This window comes from Taudactylus pleione, unplaced genomic scaffold, assembly GCF_031769625.1.
Source record: "Taudactylus pleione unplaced genomic scaffold, aTauple2 ptg000556l, whole genome shotgun sequence".
In the NCBI taxonomy this organism is placed as follows: Eukaryota; Metazoa; Chordata; class Amphibia; order Anura; family Myobatrachidae; genus Taudactylus; species Taudactylus pleione.
Window position 1 is genome coordinate 18,899,058 of NW_028284958.1, and position 19,215 is coordinate 18,918,272.

General features: G+C 47.7%; 1 pseudogene; it reads left to right on the forward strand.

The window, feature by feature from the left end:
• Positions 1 to 16,695: 16,695 nt before the first annotated feature.
• Positions 16,696 to 16,788, forward strand: LOC148481931 (U2 spliceosomal RNA; annotated as a pseudogene).
• The last annotated feature ends 2,427 nt before the right edge of the window (positions 16,789 to 19,215 follow it).

Genomic DNA, 19,215 nt, shown 5'->3' on the forward strand with positions numbered 1-19,215 from the left:
GGGGGACCTAGTGCATCCTGGGAGGCTGAAAGCTTAACTCTTTGGTGCCCGATGACTGACGTCGCACCTATACCCCAAGGTATCCTGTGGATACCCTATGGACCCTGAAGTAGAAATATTGCTTAAGCTGTGTAACTATAGGTACCCAGGGGCGTCAAAAGGGGGGGGGGGGCGGGTACAGATTACCCGGGCCCAGGCTTCCTGAGGGGCCCGGCGTGGGCCTGGGTCCGGTGCCGCCCCCCCCCCCTCCCTCACAGCAGCCCAGCACAAAGCGTGTGCTGAGCTGCAGTGGGAGACTGCTCGTGGCTGCTGAGCAGCAGCCACAGCAGTCTCCTATGCCTGTGGGGTGGAGCGATCACACTGATCGCGTCCCCCTGGCTTTGAGCAGGGCTGAGGGGGCTCAGAGCGCCCCCCATCCCCCAGCACTTCACGGCGCTGCAAAGCTTCTTTTTTTTCGGGAAGGGGCCGTGGCCACGCCTCCCACGATTAGGTCATGCCCTCTGTTACCCTGACCCGCCGCAGCCCTTGGCGGGCCTGCAGGTACCAGCGGGCCCATAATTCCCCGCATGCTGGTACTTGTGGTTCTCCAAGTACCAGCATGTAGGGGAGGCTTGCTGGGACCTGTAGTTCCACAGCAGATGACAATATGTGTAAGTATTTGAAATGAACCATATTACATAATCAACCCGGCACCGCCCAGGGGTGCAGGGGATAGCCCAGGGCTATCAGCCCAGGGCTTCCAAGAGCCGGCCTGGATGAATGGGGCATGGCCTAATCTCGGAAGGCGTAGCCACGTCCACTTAAGAAAAAAACATATAGTCGCTGGGGAGGGGGGCGCTGTGAGACCCTCAGCCCAGAGCAAATACACATGGGGGGATCAGGATGATCACTTCTCTCCACAGGCACAGGAGACTGCAGCAAGCAGTCTACCTTTGCAGCACAGCACACAACAGTGTGTGCTGGGCTGTTCAGCTGACAGGGAGGAGGGGGGAGCGTTGAACCTGGGCCCCCGTCTGGCCCCTTCAACAAGCCCAGGCCTGGTTAATTAGCACTCACCCCCCCCCCTCTTGATGCCCCTGTATCAGCCTAGGCCTGAGGTACCCTAGAGAGGGGGTCCTCTTTATTAGGGGGTCCCCAACTCCCTAGGGATCTCCGGCCTGGGCTGACTAGTGGTTAGGGGTAATGCTTTGACTGGGAGACCCAGTGAAAGGGTTCCCCTGGCTGTGGCATTAACCCCCCTCCTGCTAGAAACAGTCCGGTGCTGGTTCTGGAAATTACAGGTGACCCCTACTCTTTTTGTCCCTTGTATTTCCAGAACCAGGACTAGATCAGAGCCCAGTGCTGATTGCGCTAAATACTGTGGACCCCTATGTCTTTTGTCCCCTGTACTTAGCACAACCAGTACTAGGTCACAAAAGCCCGGGGTTTGTTGTGGTTTGGGGGGGCCACGCCGGTTTTATTTCACTTTGTATTATTTATTTTTTCTTAACAGCATCGTATACGGATCCGAACGACATATCGTTCAGGCATAAACACTGAACGATATGCCGTCGGATCATGTACGAGATTGACAGATCTTGCCTGCTGTAGGCAAGATCTGAAGATGCGATGTACGACCCGCGGCTATGCGCATCGGAATCGTGATCATAAGTGGACATTCACGATTTAGACATATTTGACACAATTTGTCGTTCTGATGCGTCGAAATTGGGCAAATCGTGCAAAATGTCGTTTAGTGTGTATGCACCTAAACTGTCACAACCTTATCTGGTGATTACTGTACAGTAATAATAGTTGTGGAGAAATGTGCATATATACTTGCTGAGCACTGTTTATGTATTCAAATTATTCCTCTAACATAAACTATGGAATTTGAATAATTCCATTTTTCAATGCAAAGAGAAACCACAGTTAAACCTCTTATACCGTATTCATCAGTCGTTAAGATTAGTGCAGATAAATTATATAGGGCTCTATTTACTACAATCCGCATTGGTAATGCAGATTGTAGTGTGATATTACCGAGTGAATTCGCATTGCGAATTCAGCCAATATCACAGGGATTTACTACAAATCCTTTGCAGGGACAGAGCTTGCGATAAAGCTCTGTCCCTGCTAATCCCCTTCGGGGCCTTATCACGGTATTTTCGCAAAAAATACCGTGATTAAGTGCCCGCGCATGCGCCGACCGGTCGCCGCTGCTACCGCCCCTCTGGCGCTAAGCCCCACCCCCTGGCGCTATGCCCCGCCCTGCGATCGCGGACCCTCCCTCCCCCCCGCGACCCCCCTCTCCCTTACTTACACTTACCTGCATGCTGCAGGCCTCCGGTGATGTTCTCCATTCCTCCGGGCAGGTGATCTCCCATACTGCACTGCTGCCCGATCACCTGATGACCGGGCAGCAGTGCACTGTGGGAGACCAGCTGACCAGAGGGGAGTCATCACCGGAGGCCCGATCACCGGTCCCTGGAGTCAGGTAAGTAAAAAAAAATTTTCTATTTTTTTTTTTCTTTTTTTTTACAGTAATCAGCTTGCGGTCTGTTTAGACCACACAGCTGATTACAGGGACCGACTCCCGGCTCTGCTCTCCCTGTTAGAGCAGAGCAGGAGTCCGGTAACCGGGGGAGACCCTGGATAACGCCACCTCCAGGTGGCGTTATTATCACAGGGCTTCCCCCGATATTTTTTTCACATTTATTTTTAGTAACTTTGGTCAGATCACAATTCCCATTATGGGAAATGCGATCTGCTTTACTAAAAATAAGTTATACTTAGGGGTTGGAGTAGAATTTTACAAATTCTACTCCAATTGCCCTGTAATAACTATAGGTGATACTAAAATAATGTGAAAAGGGTGTGAAAACATCCTTTTTCACTTTATTTTAGTCAAAATAATGTTGATAAATAGAGCCCATAGTAACATCCTTGTAGTATTGGTGGCTTCCTGGAAAGACTTAAAGACCTTTGCCTCTTACCTTGGCCCCCTCTGTGCATACATTTTCTCTTGGGCCTAGAAGGTGAACCCAGGTACATACCATTATCTATAGATTATTCTGTATTGGGATGGTGCTGGTGGTATTTTCCAAATACAGACCATCTTTCACATTGGAGTTTGCATCTGTAAGGCAACTTAAACTCACTGTTTATTGTAATGAAAAATTACTTTAGTCAGTTTCTGACTACAAAAATAGCCCCGACCCGTGGTTACAATAGAAATCCAAACAGCATGGGGGGGGGGGTGATGCGATCCGCGCTGAATCGCATCATAGTGACACAGCCCCTTGCTTCACAATGCCACAAGCCCCGTGCTCCACCCCCAATGCTGCATCATCACCACATCACGCCCACTTTCTGCAGCAACACGCTCCCTGCCATGGAAGCCTGACAGCTCCCTCTGTCATGAGGTACTCAAACTTTATTTGTGCCACTGATGGTGATCAATTAACAAACCAATGAAGTGCAGGTTAAAAACAAGCATCAACCAATACTAAAAAAAATAGCCCATACAATGATACAGCGGGTGCCTAGATAGAATGGATATCCACAACAAGGGCTGTTGATTTCCAATCTAATATAGAAACTTGTGGTTCTCTCACTCATAGCTAGAGAAGTAACTTGACTCTATTGCCTTCCATTGTTTGCAGTGGGATTTGCAATCATAGATAACGTAGGGGATACAGCACACAGGCGTAAAAAGAACAGTAAACAGAAGAATTGTATTCAGTTTCAGTACATTTAGATTCAGAGTCAAGAGCAAAGCAAGAAAAGCATAAAAACAATTACCAATTTACACCTTGGAAAAATCATGTTATACTTAGAAATTCCTTAGCAATAGAAAGCACCTTCCTATGCGTTGCCTTTTGTTAATTCTGATTCCTGCCACTTCTCCTCCTCCTGGACTGGACCTCCCTTCTCTTGTGAGCTACTTTAACCCTGTATGGTCTGGTCCATGCCCATCGCGTCCAGCAGAGCCGTAACTAGACTTTTTGGTGCCCTGTGCCAGAAAGCATTGGCGCCCCCTCATTTTTCAGAGGGACATAATGCACTCAAAAAAGGGTCATGGCTTCATGGGGAAGGGCCAGGGAAGAGATAGGAGAGTATGTGGGAAAGATTTCTGGACTACACACCCTGAATATATATATAATGGGAGGTGCTACCTGATGAGACAAATTGCAGGCACAAAAATAGACAAATCTCAGGTGCACAACTCCAAATTATTAATAATATATAAATGCAATAACATTTTGCAATCATAAATAATCATAATCATAATAATCTTGGCCAAGGTTATGGGCCTACCCACCATATCCAGGTAACCTCTGTAGGGTAGGTCCCTAACATACTACGATTCAAATCCAGTGCGCAGAACACCCCCAAACTAGCCCAGCTTAGCCACCCCAGGGCACCGCTATAGTAAGAAAAGTGCATTGTGAAAGAGATAGTTAAGAGCAACTACTGCTGCATATAAAGATTGAAAATAGAAAGTGATGTGCATATATAATAAACAAACAGTGAAGGGTTAAAATGTGTTATAAAAGAAAAATGTGTTATAATGCGGTGCCCTGAAACAGATCAACAAAGGCAATCCAGGGGGACCCACGCCCCAAAAATGAACCAAAGTTGCACTACAGTATATAAAACTTGTAGGACTTACCTAGACTTGTGCCTAATACTAGTGTGCATATTCATTACAAGACTCCATGCTTTTAAACCAATAAGGTAGGGGTGCTAATCCAGACTGAGGGCGTCTCCTTTCCCTCAGGTGTGCAATAAAGCACATTAAATGGAGTATATGGGAAAGATTTCTGGACTGCACACCCTGAATATATATATATAATGGGAGGTGCTACCTGATGAGACTAATTGCAGGCACAAAAACAGACAAATCTCAGGTGCACAACTCCAAATTATTAATAATATATAAATGCAATAACATTTTGCAATCAATAGAGGTTTTTAGCATAATCTTGGCCAAGGTTATGGGCCTACCCACCATATCCAGGTAACCTCTGTAGGGTAGGTTCCTAACATACTACGATTCAAATCCAGTGCACAGAACACCCCCAAACTAGCCCAGCTTAGACACCCCAGGGCACCGCTATAGTAAGAAAAGTGCAGTGTGAAAGAGATAGTTAAGAGCAGCTACTGCTGCATATAAAGATTGAAAATAGAAAGTGAGGTACATATATAATAAACAAACAGTGAAGGGTTAAAATGTGTTGTGAGGATACGGGGTTCTCTCAATCACCCAGACACCGAGCAGATGAAACCAACGTGATGGTTTATTTTTCCACAGCACACAGAAATAGATAATATGTCAGGACAAGCTGTAAATCCAGTGAACGGGCAATAAACAGGTAGCAGTCCAGACAGAGGCAGTCCCAGTAGAGTATAATGTCCCAGAACAATTCCACAAAATAGCTAGAGACCCTCAGTCCCCACAGTAGAAACTATCACTGATCACACAGCAGTGAATAGCGTATGTCCACTCAATCGCTTCCCGGACCCCACATAGAAACTATCAGAGATCACACAGCAGTGATAGTCCCTGGGTCGAAACAATTGATTCCAGGATCCCATATAGTAGAAGCTAATCACAGAACACACAGCAATGAATAGCGTATAGGTCCTTGCAGAATTTCCAAAGTATAAATCCACAGAGAACTGGTGATGCGTTCCACTAGCACCTTAGCAGAGCGAGGCCTCTTAGCCAAAGTCAGCAACTAACATGTGGAGTTGCCTTCGGTGACATGTTTTAAAATCTTCCAATTTCCCACGATATTGTGACCACCCAGGGGGGGTTGCACCATTTGCTGATTGGTGCGCGTCCCTTATGATGTCACTTTCTCCTACCTCCTCTGGGTATTACTTCCCTGACGAACACCTGCTGGGATGGTTCCGTTCAGACTACCAGATTCACGTGAGACACAAAACAGGCAAATGGAAGGAGGATTAAATCCTGAGCGTCCCCTGGGGAGGTGGGAATTAACTTAGAGGGTCTTTTGTTCTGGGAGGTGTCACCTTGCTCTAGTGGTTACAAATAACACAGACATATGGACCAGGCTAACATCAAGGCTTATCCAGTATTAAACATTACAATTACTTACATTTTTACAGTACATAATATTCATGGTAATGGAAATGTGTGTCCTGAGAATGATCACACATACACTAGGAGACGGGAAGGGGAACACAAAAGGACTAAAAAGTAAATTGATCTCTGCAAGGACTAAGATGCTGCCAGTACATTTGTAACACACATCTCATGTCCTCACATTCCTCTCCCACTTTTTAGGCCTTGTTCCCCCGGGGGGGGGGGGATCCAGAACCACTACTGACTGGGCGAAGTGGGGTGCAGGGTAAAGCATCTTGTGGGTGAGTGTGCCACCAGTGTCCCACAGAGTAATGTAACATAAGACCCAGAATGTAAGAAGCAGCCTAGTTAGACAATCCGCAAGTACAAAATTACAATATAACATGTCCCCTTTTTCCACCAGAGGATTTAGCAATTCCCCAAAGTCAGACGTTTGGTGTTCCCCCTTCACATTATCACACCCCTTTCCCCAAATCATACTAATCGGGCACCTTACACCCTCACCACCTTGTACAAGTAACGGTTGCCCAGGGGCAGGCAAATATTGGGTCTCTTTACATGGCACTTCTGTGGCAGTGTCCATTCCTTCCTCCCCCAAACACCAACTGGGGGGCTGATAACTTTCAGTGCAACATGTGGGCTCCTCACGGCTCGAGCCCCAGGATGAACCTTGTATATGGAACAATGCAGTTAGTGGCTGCAGGGGAGCCAGCAGGACAGGCTGGTCCTGTCCCAGCCCTCCCCCCTCAAAAGCCAGAGTCTCACCTGGAACTTCTTCTGGACTGTCCTCCTCCTTGGTAAATCCCTCTACTAGCCTGGTCGGCTGGATAACTGGTTGGGTACCACACCAGGTTTTAACCGCTGAACACTCCAAAATTATCTCCACAAATGCCTCGTGTTCTGTGAGATGCAGGGGGCCGGGTTGTGCAGTGCCTTCTTCCTGGGGTGGTAGAAGGGGTTGCAAGCGCTGTCTCCTGACATCCACCTGGTCTGTATTTGCTGGAATCTTACTAAGGGCAGGCAAATCTCCTGGCACATAGTTACAGTCCACACCACTGTCCGAGTTATTACAGGGTGATAAATCCTCTTCTGATTTATGATCTGATGTTAGGTTAACAGTCTTTGCTACCCATGTTCCATTTAAATCACAGGGTACGTACCAACATTTTGCCTGCAATTCCTCAGTTTCCAAATAGGGGATCGGGTACAATCCTTCATATCCTTCAGGGGGAATTAGGATAGCAGGACATACACAGGGCATTTTCTTCTCAGCCTCCCCCGATGAAATAAAAGAGTCTGCCATTGCCAGTTCATCATGATGGGCCTCTCCCAGCTGAGTATGCTGAACCGCCTGGACCACGATGCCATCTGCCACTGGTATACTTGTGGTTGGGAAGTGAGACGATACTCCCCCAACCTTGGTGATCTCCTCTCGGACACTGTCCTCATAGATCCCCTGGCAGCTGGTTAATAGGTCTCCATCTTCCACCTCAGCAAAAGGGAAGGTGTAGTGCGACTCCTCCTGGGGTGCCTGTATTATGGGCACTGCTTCCTTCACTTGGGCGCTAGCCTCTCCCAGTATAGTACACTGGGCAGCTGTGTCCTTTGGGAGTGGGAGAAGCTGTTGCAGGCGGTGCCTTTCTGCATCCACCCTGCAACACTGGTCCCGCCAGCCTGGGGTATCCAGGAGACCACGATCTGAGGCCTCTTCCTCTGCCACAACAAAGCATGACTCCAGACACTCCAGCTGTTCCCCCACACTCATCGGTGGGCTGTGATCGAGTATAAATGTCCGATAATCAGTGAACGCTTTGGTGGGGTCCCCCTCGTCCTGCAGTATACACTGAAGGATTTCCCTGCGCGTGCCGAATTGGCCAGGGATGCCCCGCAGCTGGCATTCTGCTACCAACTCCTCCATGCTCATTTCGTCCATAGGGCTTAGGGGCCCCCCTGACAATGACCCCGCTCCACTGGTAACAGTTAATTTTGGGGCAACCCCCTCGGTTGTCTGGCCGGGTTGCAGTAGTTCTATTTCGGATCTTTCCTCTGGGTCTGTCCAGGAGGACCACTTATCCTGGACCTGCCCTTCTGTCTTTGTACAGTGGCTTCCTTGTATCATTTGGGCCATTGTAGCCTTCACTTCCTCCGCGAATTTTTCAAACTCTGGTTCATCCAGCATCTTCCATGTGACTGCTTCACTTCTGCAGTGCATGAAAGCATCTCCCAGATAACACAATTTGTCTGTTAAGCTGGATACTCTCCACCCGCTAATCATCCTCCGAGCATCATTCCAGTATGCCCATATGTACTGCATCCTTATAATAAATAATATATCCGGCTTCCTAGCCTGCCGACATACCGACGTACCTCCATCCACGAGCTTCACTGCCCTGGGAGACTTGAGGCACTGACTTTCTTTCCTTAGCACCATTTTACCTTTTACAGGACTGACGACCACTCAGTTGGCCTGATCCTCTCTTCTCTATTGTGAGTGACTTCACGCTTTCACTGCTCCTTGATTGATGTCTGAATGATCCCACTGTCGCTGCCGCCAAATGTGAGGATACGGGGTTCTCTCAATCACCCAGACACCGAGCAGATGAAACCAACGTGATGGTTTATTTTTCCACAGCACACAGAAATAGATAATATGTCAGGACAAGCGGTAAATCCAGTGAACGGGCAATAAACAGGTAGCAGTCCAGACAGAGGCAGTCCCAGTAGAGTATAATGTCCCAGAACAATTCCACAAAATAGCTAGAGACCCTCAGTCCCCACAGTAGAAACTATCACTGATCACACAGCAGTGAATAGCGTATGTCCACTCAATCGCTTCCTGGACCCCACATAGAAACTATCAGAGATCACACTTCAGTGATAGTCCCTGGGTCGAAACAATTGATTCCAGGATCCCATACAGTAGAAGCTAATCACAGAACACACAGCAATGAATAGCGTATAGGTCCTTGCAGAATTTCCAAAGTATAAATCCACAGAGAACTGGTGATGCGTTCCACTAGCACCTTAGCAGAGCGAGGCCTCTTAGCCAGAGTCAGCGACTAACATGTGGAGTTGCCTTCGGTGACATGTTTTAAAATCTTCCAATTTCCCACGATATTGTGACCAACCAGGGGGGGTTGCACCGTTTGCTGATTGGTGCGCGTCCCTTATGATGTCACTTTCTCCTATCTCCTCTGGGTATTACTTCCCTGACGAACACCTGCTGGGATGGTTCCGTTCAGACTACCAGATTCACATGAGACACAAAACAGGCAAATGGAAGGAGGAGTAAATCCTGAGCGTCCCCTGGGGAGGTGGGAATTAACTTAGAGGGTCTTTTGTTCTGGGAGGTGTCACCTTGCTCTAGTGGTTACAAATAACACAGACATATGGACCAGGCTAACATCAAGGCTTATCCAGTATTAAACATTACAATTACTTACATTTTTACAGTACATAATATTCATGGTAATGGAAATGTGTGTCCTGAGAATGATCACACATACACTAGGAGACGGGAAGGGGAACACAAAAGGACTAAAAAGTAAATTGATCTCTGCAAGGACTGAGATGCTGCCAGTACATTTGTAACACACATCTCATGTCCTCACATGTGTTATAAAGGAAAAATGTGTTATTATGCGGTGCCCTGAAACAGATCAACAAAGGCAATCCAGGGGGACCCACGCCCCAAAAATGAACCAAAGTTGCACTACAGTATATAAAACTTGTAGGACTTACCTAGAATTGTGCCTAATACTAGTGTGCTTATTCATTACAAGACTCCATGCTTTTAAACCAATAAGGTAGGGGTGCTAATCCAGACTGAGGGTGTCTCCTTTCCCTCAGGTGTGCAATAAAGCACATTAAATGGAGTATATGGGAAAGATTTCTGGACTGCACACCCTGAATATATATATATAATGGGAGGTGCTACCTGATGAGACTAATTGCAGGCACAAAAACAGACAAATCTCAGGTGCACAACTCCAAATTATTAATAATATATAAATGCAATAACATTTTGCAATCAATAGAGGTTTTTAGCATAATCTTGGCCAAGGTTATGGGCCTACCCACCATATCCAGGTAACCTCTGTAGGATAGGGGAGGCCAGGAGATGCTGGGGATGAAATAAGAGGAAGTTATAAGCAAGAATGATAATAAACAGGCCCAAACAGCGCCCCCTGACCTGTGATGCCCTGTGCGATGGCACCGGTCGCACTACCCTAGCTACGGCCCTGGCGTCCAGAAAGTGGACGCTGCTTCTGTATAAGCCGCTTAGGTATGAGGGATTCCCTTGTGCTTACTTCCTGGTAGCATCTTTTATGCACTCTATGGGACATATTCAATTAGGTGCGAAAAGTCCCGTACTTTTCGCATGCTGGACTTTTCACTGACATCGCTGGTTTTCCATGTGGAAGAGTCTCACGCTCATCTCCGCTTATCCCCATATTCAATTAGAAATGGGACCCGGCGAATTCGGGCCTGGCGATATTTGGGGAAATCAGCCTGACACCCCCCAAAAGATGCACTGACATTGGGATCACTATAGTTACCCCCGAATAGGCCTGCTGAAGGTATTTGGGGTACTTAAATGCTGTCAATAGCTGCTAATTAGCGTCTTTGCATAAATGGTGAAGAATGGCATTTTGCTGGTTTTTTTGAGAAAATAAGCAGTCCCAGCAAATTTGGGGTACATGAAAATGGGTAAAAAAAAAAGGAATATATACCCAGTGCTAAACCAGCATTGTTCAGGACACCTTTCAGGTACAGCACAACTCACGGGCTGTCAGTGACTGTGTACTGAATGATTGTCTCTTGCAGTGCTATGCACACATATGGGTCTATTTACAAACACATAGGCTAAAGGGTCGTCAAACTGTGAGGTTGACTATTTTGCCCGTTCCACTGCCAAACTATTATTCTATTGTGACGGGCTACTCTTCAATTCACGGTTAACTATCTAAAGAAGAGTTGGGGCTCTATTTATTAACATTATTTTTACTAAAATAAAGTGAAAAAGGGTGTTTTCACACCCTTTTCACATTATTTTAGTTTCACCTGTAGTTACTATAGGGCAATTGGAGTAGAATTAGTAAAATTCTACTCCAACCCCTAGTATCACTTATTTTTAGTAAAGCAGATCGCATTTCCCATAATTGTAATGGGAAATGTGATCCAACCATAGTTACTAAAAATAAATTGTAAAAATATACCGGTGGAAGCCTGTGATAATAACGCCACCTGGAGGTGGCGTTATCCAGGGTCTCCCCCGGTTACCGGGATCCCACTCTCCTCTAACGGGGAGAGCAGAGGCGGGAGCCGGTACCAGTAATCAGCTATGTGGTCTAAATACACCGCAAGCTGATTGCTGTAAAAAAAAAAAAAAAAATGAAACATTTTTTTTTTTTACTTACCTGAATCCAGGGACCGGTGATCGGGCCTCCGGTGATGGCTCCTCTCCGGTCAGCTGGTCTCCCACAGTGCCTGTGGGGGGGCAGCAGCGACGGTGGGTCGGCGCATGCGCGGGCTCTTAGTCCCGGTATTTTTTCAGAAAATACCGTGACTAGAGTGCGGATGGGATCCGCAGGCACAGAGCTTTATCGCAAGCTCTGTCCCTGCAAGGGATTTATAGTAAATTCCTGTGATATTGCCTGAATTCGCAATGCGAATTCACTCGGTAATATCACACTACAATCCGCATTCAATATGCGGATTGTAGTAAATAGAGCCCTTGGTGTGTTCATCATATACATACGCTTTAGGAGAGAATCTCCAGGAATATTATTGAGGACATTGCAATTACATCAGTTTTATGGATATAACAAAATTACAATCCGGAATTATTTTCTACTAAACAGCTATATTCAGCCAAGGTCTTAAAAACACCTGGGGCATACTTAGGGACCCCCCTGGAGTCTATTTCGCTAGTTTTAAGTTTGTCCCCGACTTTGGACTTTTTCGCCCCCTTTTTCAAAGTCATTTTTTGGGGTGTTCTTAAGGTTTTTTTTACTTTTTTGACACAGTTTACCTTTGGGGCCCTGTCCCAAGGGTGCAGGGTAGTTCCCGCAAGTTTGCACCCTAAAACCCCAATTCTGCACTTTTTTTCGACAGCTTTTATAGGCTAATCTTTTTCGCCTATTCCAATGCATTGACTTCTGTGGAATTGAATACGGGGATAAGTTTTGCACCTGTCAAAATGACGTCACCGACGATACTTTTCCGCAGAAACTGGCTTTTCGCACCTAATTGAATACGGCCCTAAATGACCATCTCTGAAAACTCATTGAAAAAAGACACCACACACTATAGCTGGCGGAAGAAGATCCAATTTATTTAACCCTTCCATAAAGTTGGTGGCCCAGGAAAAGCAATTGCAAACATACTATTCAATTTGGTAATTGTGGTAATTGTGGTGGGCACTCCTTCCCACCCCATGCGCAGATGGGCCCATCCAAAGCCCACCCAATTCAAATGGACTGGGTTCTCCAATCCTAACAACCGTGAAGCCAAGACCTCCTCAGTCACTCCTCCCTCACTAGCAGGTTGACGGTCCAAGTTTGGGCCAAGTGCCCCCGCGATGGTCAGCTTGGGAGGAGCCTTCACGTTCCATCATCTAACAAAAGGGGGCCGTGACACTACTAGGCAGCACTGGTGCCAGGGCCGGCTCCAGGTCTACTAGCACCCTGTGCGAGAAATGTTGGAGTCCCCCCCACCCCCCACCACCACCAATACTTTTGGTAACTGGACAAAATGACTATATTTCCTATAAAAGAAATGGCACTTGTGTACTTTACGGACTCGTTGCAGAGAGAACCCAAGTGTCCTACACTCATTATTTAGACATTACCATCATGGTAATGTCTAAATACCCTTCACAGAGAGGACCTTGACGTCATCAGCCAGTGTCCAGCATCATTCCCTACCATCCAAGTGGGCATAGAGTGGGAATACAACCTTGTGGCGAGCATAGCGAGCCACCGAGCCCGAAGCTTGGTGAACGCAGCAAGCCCGCGAGGGGACAACTTCTTTAGGTGGGGACAACTTTCTGGACTTGTGTACGTAAAGTACACAAGTACCATTTAAAACATGTATTGGGTTCTCTCTGCAATGAGTAATTAATCCACAGGAAAAAAAACATTGATACAGGAAAATAAACACACATAAGACCTGATTCAGACCTGTTCGCTAAGTTGCACTCGCTCGCTGTGAGCGATTTTCGGTCATCTGCGCATGTGTATAATTCGCAGTGCGCAAGCCAGTCTTTGCGATTTGATTTTGGTTGCTCGTAAGCCACTATCAGGTCACTGCTTTGAGTGACAGATAGTGCCGTTTGTGGGTGGTAACAGGGAAAGGTGTTTGTGAACGGGGAAGTGGTGCTGCGAACGCAGGCGTGTCACGCCGCCAAAACGCCGTTTAAACGGCATGCATAATTAGCAAAGAAGCGTCATTGAACACGTCACCTGCATGTATTTCAGCCCGCACTGATCGCAGTGCTTGCGGCGGGGAAAGGCAACTTCAAGGGCTGCGAGCAGCTCCGATGGCTCTCAATGTTACCAATTAATCCTACAATTCCCGGAGATGACGTGAGTTGCGAGTGTCAAGGGGGCATCTTTATACCCTAGCGAGCGCTCATTGCCGTAGCTCGCTAAGACATAGAGGGTGTCCTTACGCGCTGTAGTGCGAGCGCTAAATTTAAATATCCGGCCCCTTTTTGCCAGCGAGCGACCGCATCTTGCGAGCAGGTCTGAATCAGCTCCATAGTCCTCTAAATTCAAATGTATGTATTCTTTACTGATCATGAAGCATATTCTAATCTGAATGATAGATGTGACCTGGTTGGGTGGGTTACATCTATATTTCACCTTCAATACACTCAATCACACACACTCCACTGCTTTTCAGCTTATACTTAGGGCCCCATTTACTAACGAAACATAACCCATTTAGCGCTCACTAAAGGGGTTACAGTATGCCATCTTTCTGTATTTAGTAAACAGCGTTAATCTTAAACTACCGCTGTGTTTACAGCATCGCTCTCCCCATCTTTTAAATGGCGAGAGCGATGCGGGCCCCATTGCCAGCAATGGAGACCCGCGGGTGCCTTTCAGGCTTCAGCGAAGCCTTCCAGGTACTGCCGGGTGTCCCTGTCATGCACATGCGCAGACGGACCGTCGTGCATGCGCATAACACTGGAGCCCCGTCGCTGGCAGAGTTAGGCTGCCAGCAGCCCAGCGGAGGACCTCGCCGAGGACGAGGACTTCGCGGGACCTCGCCAAGGGGTAAGTGTTACTAAATACCAGTGGAATTCTGTTTTGTATCACAGTGATACTAAACGAAAATTGCTGCTGGTATTTCGTTCGTTAGCAAATTTACTCCCTGAAATAATAGCGATCTCCCTGACTCCCTAAAGATTGCACCTTACCCCCATTATGTAGCTGTTATTAAAAAAACAAAACAGATATATACATTCAAATGGGATCATTAGCATGATTTCCCTGCATTGGTTATAACAACATTTTCTACAAAAGTATCAGTGTGTTTTCATCAACAAGTAGATCTTACTTTGGGGCTCATATACATTTGGACGTAAGTCAGGTTTATGACACGCCTCTCAGATGTAGCAGTACTGTCCACTTTACCGCCGCGCTCATTGGTACTGCTTTTACAATCTCCCTGAAATGCTTTTACAAAAGTAGACAAGTATGCCTTAGCCACTCTTCAGCCTCCACCACCTCCAGTCCGACTCCTCAAATGACCACTGAAGTTTGAAGTCACTTATACCTAGTGCTCTTCAGCCAGAACTTCCCCTCCCCCCCCCACAGCCACTGTTAAGTCCCCACCAACAGCTCAGCAAATGCATACACACTTAAGTCAATATCTCTGTCACAGGCACAGCTCCTTAGCTAGACCCCCTCCCCACCTCAGACTCAGCACCAGCAACTCATACTTCTCCCCTCCTTGCTTAGTACCGCCTCTGCTCTGGCTCTGCCACTGTTCATCCCCCCACCCCCATCTCTCAGCACCTGCTAGCTCCTCTACCATGATCTTCTACCACCTCCACACACTTCACTGTTTTACTCAGGGCACTGGCAGACTTTGAGTGTGACATTGCATAGTAACTTACCGAGTCTCTGAGTCACAGTCATCGGGTCGTCGGTCCATCTCCTCAGCAAGTTAGTCGACGTCTCCTCCATCTGGATCATGACACCGGTGTCCCCACAGTGCTCCAGAGTCCGCATGCTCACCCTGGTCCTGTGGATGGTGGCCGCGGACTGCTGCCACCCGCCCGTTAGCGGTCAGTTGCTACCGCACTGCGATGCCAGTGAGAGAGCCCAGCCACGCTGTCCACTGCTAATGCCCGCCCAGCCCAGGGATGACATCATGCCCGCCCAGCCCAGCACTGCCCAATCTGGGAGGGACTTGTGGTTTAGTATAGGGCGGCTGCAGCACCGTGGGTGTGTCCAAAAGTGAAGCGGGGTGGGCAGCAGGAATTGACAGCCAGAGTGACAGGGCCAGCCAGGCTGCTGTGCTGTCAGACAGGAAAAATGGCTTCAGAAAATCGGCGTGCCCACTGTAGGTGGTGCCCTTGTGCGGCCGCTCAGGTGGAACATGCCTAGAGCCGGCTAAGACTGCTGCCCACATCAGCACAGGTGTCAGACACCGACATAAGTGTGTTCTGACCGTCATGAGGCAATACATTCCAGGAAGAGTGCCCAATCACTACACGGCCCAGGGCTCTCTGACTCTCCACCTCTCTACAATCCTTCAAATGGGCTCCCACTACTTTATTAAAGCCTTCCAGCGCTCATACTAATTTGCTGCTACATGCTCCTTCCTCCCTGTCTACCCCAACTGTGTCACACCTGTGTGTCTGCCCCTCCCCTTTAGAATGCAAGCTCTTACGACCAGGGCCCTCTACCCTCTTGTGCTTGTCCCTACTTTACTTTCATCTACTGCTTACTCCTCACTAGGACACCTAACACTTGGCTGCTTTGCTCTGTTGCTTATATGGGTTTTATGGTCACTAATGTAGCAAATGTATATCATCCTTGTCCTCATCCTGTATTGTACTGTACTGTAAGTCACTGGTCAACCTATTTGTTTATGTACTTTGCTAGGCGCTGCGGAACACTTGTGGCGCCATATAAATAATTCATAATAATAATAATAATACTGCAGGTAGAGTAGATTTAAAAAGTGCATAAAGAGTTAGATTTAAGAAGGGTGTATCCTTGCTTAATATCACATTTCAGTGTAAAAACAAAGCTGGACAGTATTTGTTATATGCGTAAACAGTCAGTATTTTACCTGCATGTAAAAAAAAAGAAATGCATTTGCACCCCTTGCATTGCAGCATGGTTTGTTTCAGGACCAGATGGCTCCTTTTTTGGATTACTACTAACTCTTAGTCAGGCCCTTAATGTATTAATCAGGGAATAACAATAATGAAAGCCACTCACCTTAAATACCATTTTTATCGCCATGCTATGAACAATATGCTCAGAGGTCACACCCGGCTGACATTACCACTGTCTGCCCATAACCTTAATAACCATACAGAGCAACAAGGCCAAGTAGGTGAACAGAAAAAAGAAACCACTTCTCTGCCTTTTGGTTAAGATCAGGTGTAGTATCTGTCCTTATCAGCTTATGAATGACAGCGCTGCATCTTGCTTCTTGGACCGCAAACAGTCCATGTAAGGACTAGAGAGACCTATAAACATATGCCAGCCGAGAAGCAATAAGACAGCAAGGAGGAATGACTATGTTTGAAGAGGCGAGAAGCTCTGCAAGGAACTACCGAGGATTGGACTTTTTTGCTCTGCCCTCTAAAGGAGCAACCGACCGACCTCCCTCCGAAACCTGCTTCAGATCCTTCAAATAGAAGCATAGAGGATGGCCATAGCTGCTGCAGTTGCAGCTCCAGCTCCAGCTCTGGTGCTAGCTCCAGCCTCCAATCCAGCCACTGCTCTCAGGAAGAAGAAAAAGGGAAAAGGGAGAAAAAGAAGCCAGAAGCTATGCCAGATCCAGGCCCTTCAACCAGGGCTGTCATCAGAAATGGTGGGGCCCAGGACTGATAAAATAGCAAGGGCCTCCCTCCCCTTTTTTTGAACAGCAGCAATTATGTGTGGATATTAGTATTTTTAATGGGGTATTAATATATGCCCTTGAATTGAGATACACTGTCTATCACTGAACACAGCAAAGTAATTTGGCTTCCTTTTTAATTCTAAAAACCTCTAGCCTCCTTCTGTCTCTCCAGCCCAGCCCTGCTGTCCGACTGTTTAACCAGTCCAGCCCCTGCCCCAGACTGGGCAGTTCCTGCCCCAGACAGGCAGCCTCTGCCCCAGACAGACAGCCCCAGATAGCCAGTCTGCCCCAGACAGCCAGCCCAAGATAGCCAGCCTGCCCCAGACACCCAGCATATGCCCCAGACAGCCTGCCCCAGATAGCCAGCCCCTGACCCAAACAGCCAGCTTTTGCCCCAGACAGCCTGCCTCTGACCCAGCCAGCTAGCCCCAGCCTGGCTCAGACAGCCACCCCCAGCTCCAAACAGCCTGCCCCACTTACCTGATGCTTGTAGCTCCTTGCTCAATCCACAGTCCTGTCAAAAGCTGTGGCTCCTCTCGTCTCTCTATTAGTGGCGCGGTGTGACATCATGATGTCACGCACGCCGGCTGATGGGTCTTTTGCAGCACAGCAGACAGCAGGCATCAGGTGCAGGAGACGGGCGGCGGCAGCAGTCCGAACCCGGGACTCCAGCCCCAGCAGTCCCCCTAATGGTGGCCCTGCCTTCAACATCCACCACCACGCCAGCATCAGAACAGGGGAAGTCCAGCCAAGATGCTCCAACCCTGGAGTCCTGGTTGAGGCAGACAGTAGTCCTGAAGCTGAAGGAAATGGATGGAAGGATCCCAGACATGTTGATAGATACCTTTTGCAAGAAGATGGTCCTAGAGCAGAGGTTCTTCATGGCTGAAACCCTCAGCATCCATAACTGCCTCAAGGGGATCTTCTACATTACCTTTGCACCTGTTGCATCTGCAAGAGGTACTGGGAAATGGTGAAAGCTGTGAAGCCTGAATCTCCTTTCTATTACTTTGTGTTCAATTGTCCAATTCATATAGAGGTAGGTGACTGTTTCAATGCGTAACCCACACATACTTGGCAAGGACATCGCTCACTTCCTGAGCCGGTTCTGCATGGTGATCAAGGACCCCTCTAAGATCCTGGATGGAAATGGCTTCTAGACAGGCAAGTGAACTGTCATTGTCAGGCTAAGGAAAGACGAAAAGAACTCAACCAGTGTCCAGCATCTGCCACTGTGTTTTTCCCTGGGGATATCTGCAGGACTCCATTACTCTAGCAAACCGTGGAACTGTAGTAGGGAGGACCACATTAAAATAAACTGGAAGGTTTCAACCGGTAGGAATTGCCATGTGGCCAGTCAAAAAACCAAAGCCTGCCCCTGATAATGGCCTGCAACCTTTGTCATCTAGCTAACTACATCTACAGGGACTGCCCCAAGACTACAAGAGCCTATGCCGCAGCAGCAGCATCAAGATGCAAGCTGCAAGATGTTGGTTCTGCTCCTACACTGCGACCCAAGCCAGCACAGAGGAACTAGCAGCATCGTCAGGAGGATAAAGTGGTCAGTTATGTACAAAGAGCTTCTCAAAGGTGGAAAGGGAATTCTGGACATCCCCACCATGCTGTAAGCCTTCTCCGTCTGTAACTGAATCCGAAAAAATTCAATAGTTCTGCAGGGAACTCCATGTCTTACTTCTTTCTCCTACCCCCATTGGAGGGGCTTTGGCTGGGACAAGTTGGACAGCTCCTTCCCTTACAAGTGGGGTGAACACTTTTTTTGGGATAAATACAGGCAGAAACATGCACAGATCACACAGACCTGTGTATGTTTCTGTCAAACACTCAGCTCAGGAGGTAGTCTATTTGAAACTTCTATTTAGGACCGAGTTTGCTGAAAATACACCCGTGATTACTCTCTCCGGTGCTCGCATCCAAAAGGGGCGGCTGTCGATGTTGATCGACAGCTTGCCCCGTTTGGCAGGCGTGTCAGGGGGGGTGGCTGGCCAAACGGATGCGTTCCCGAA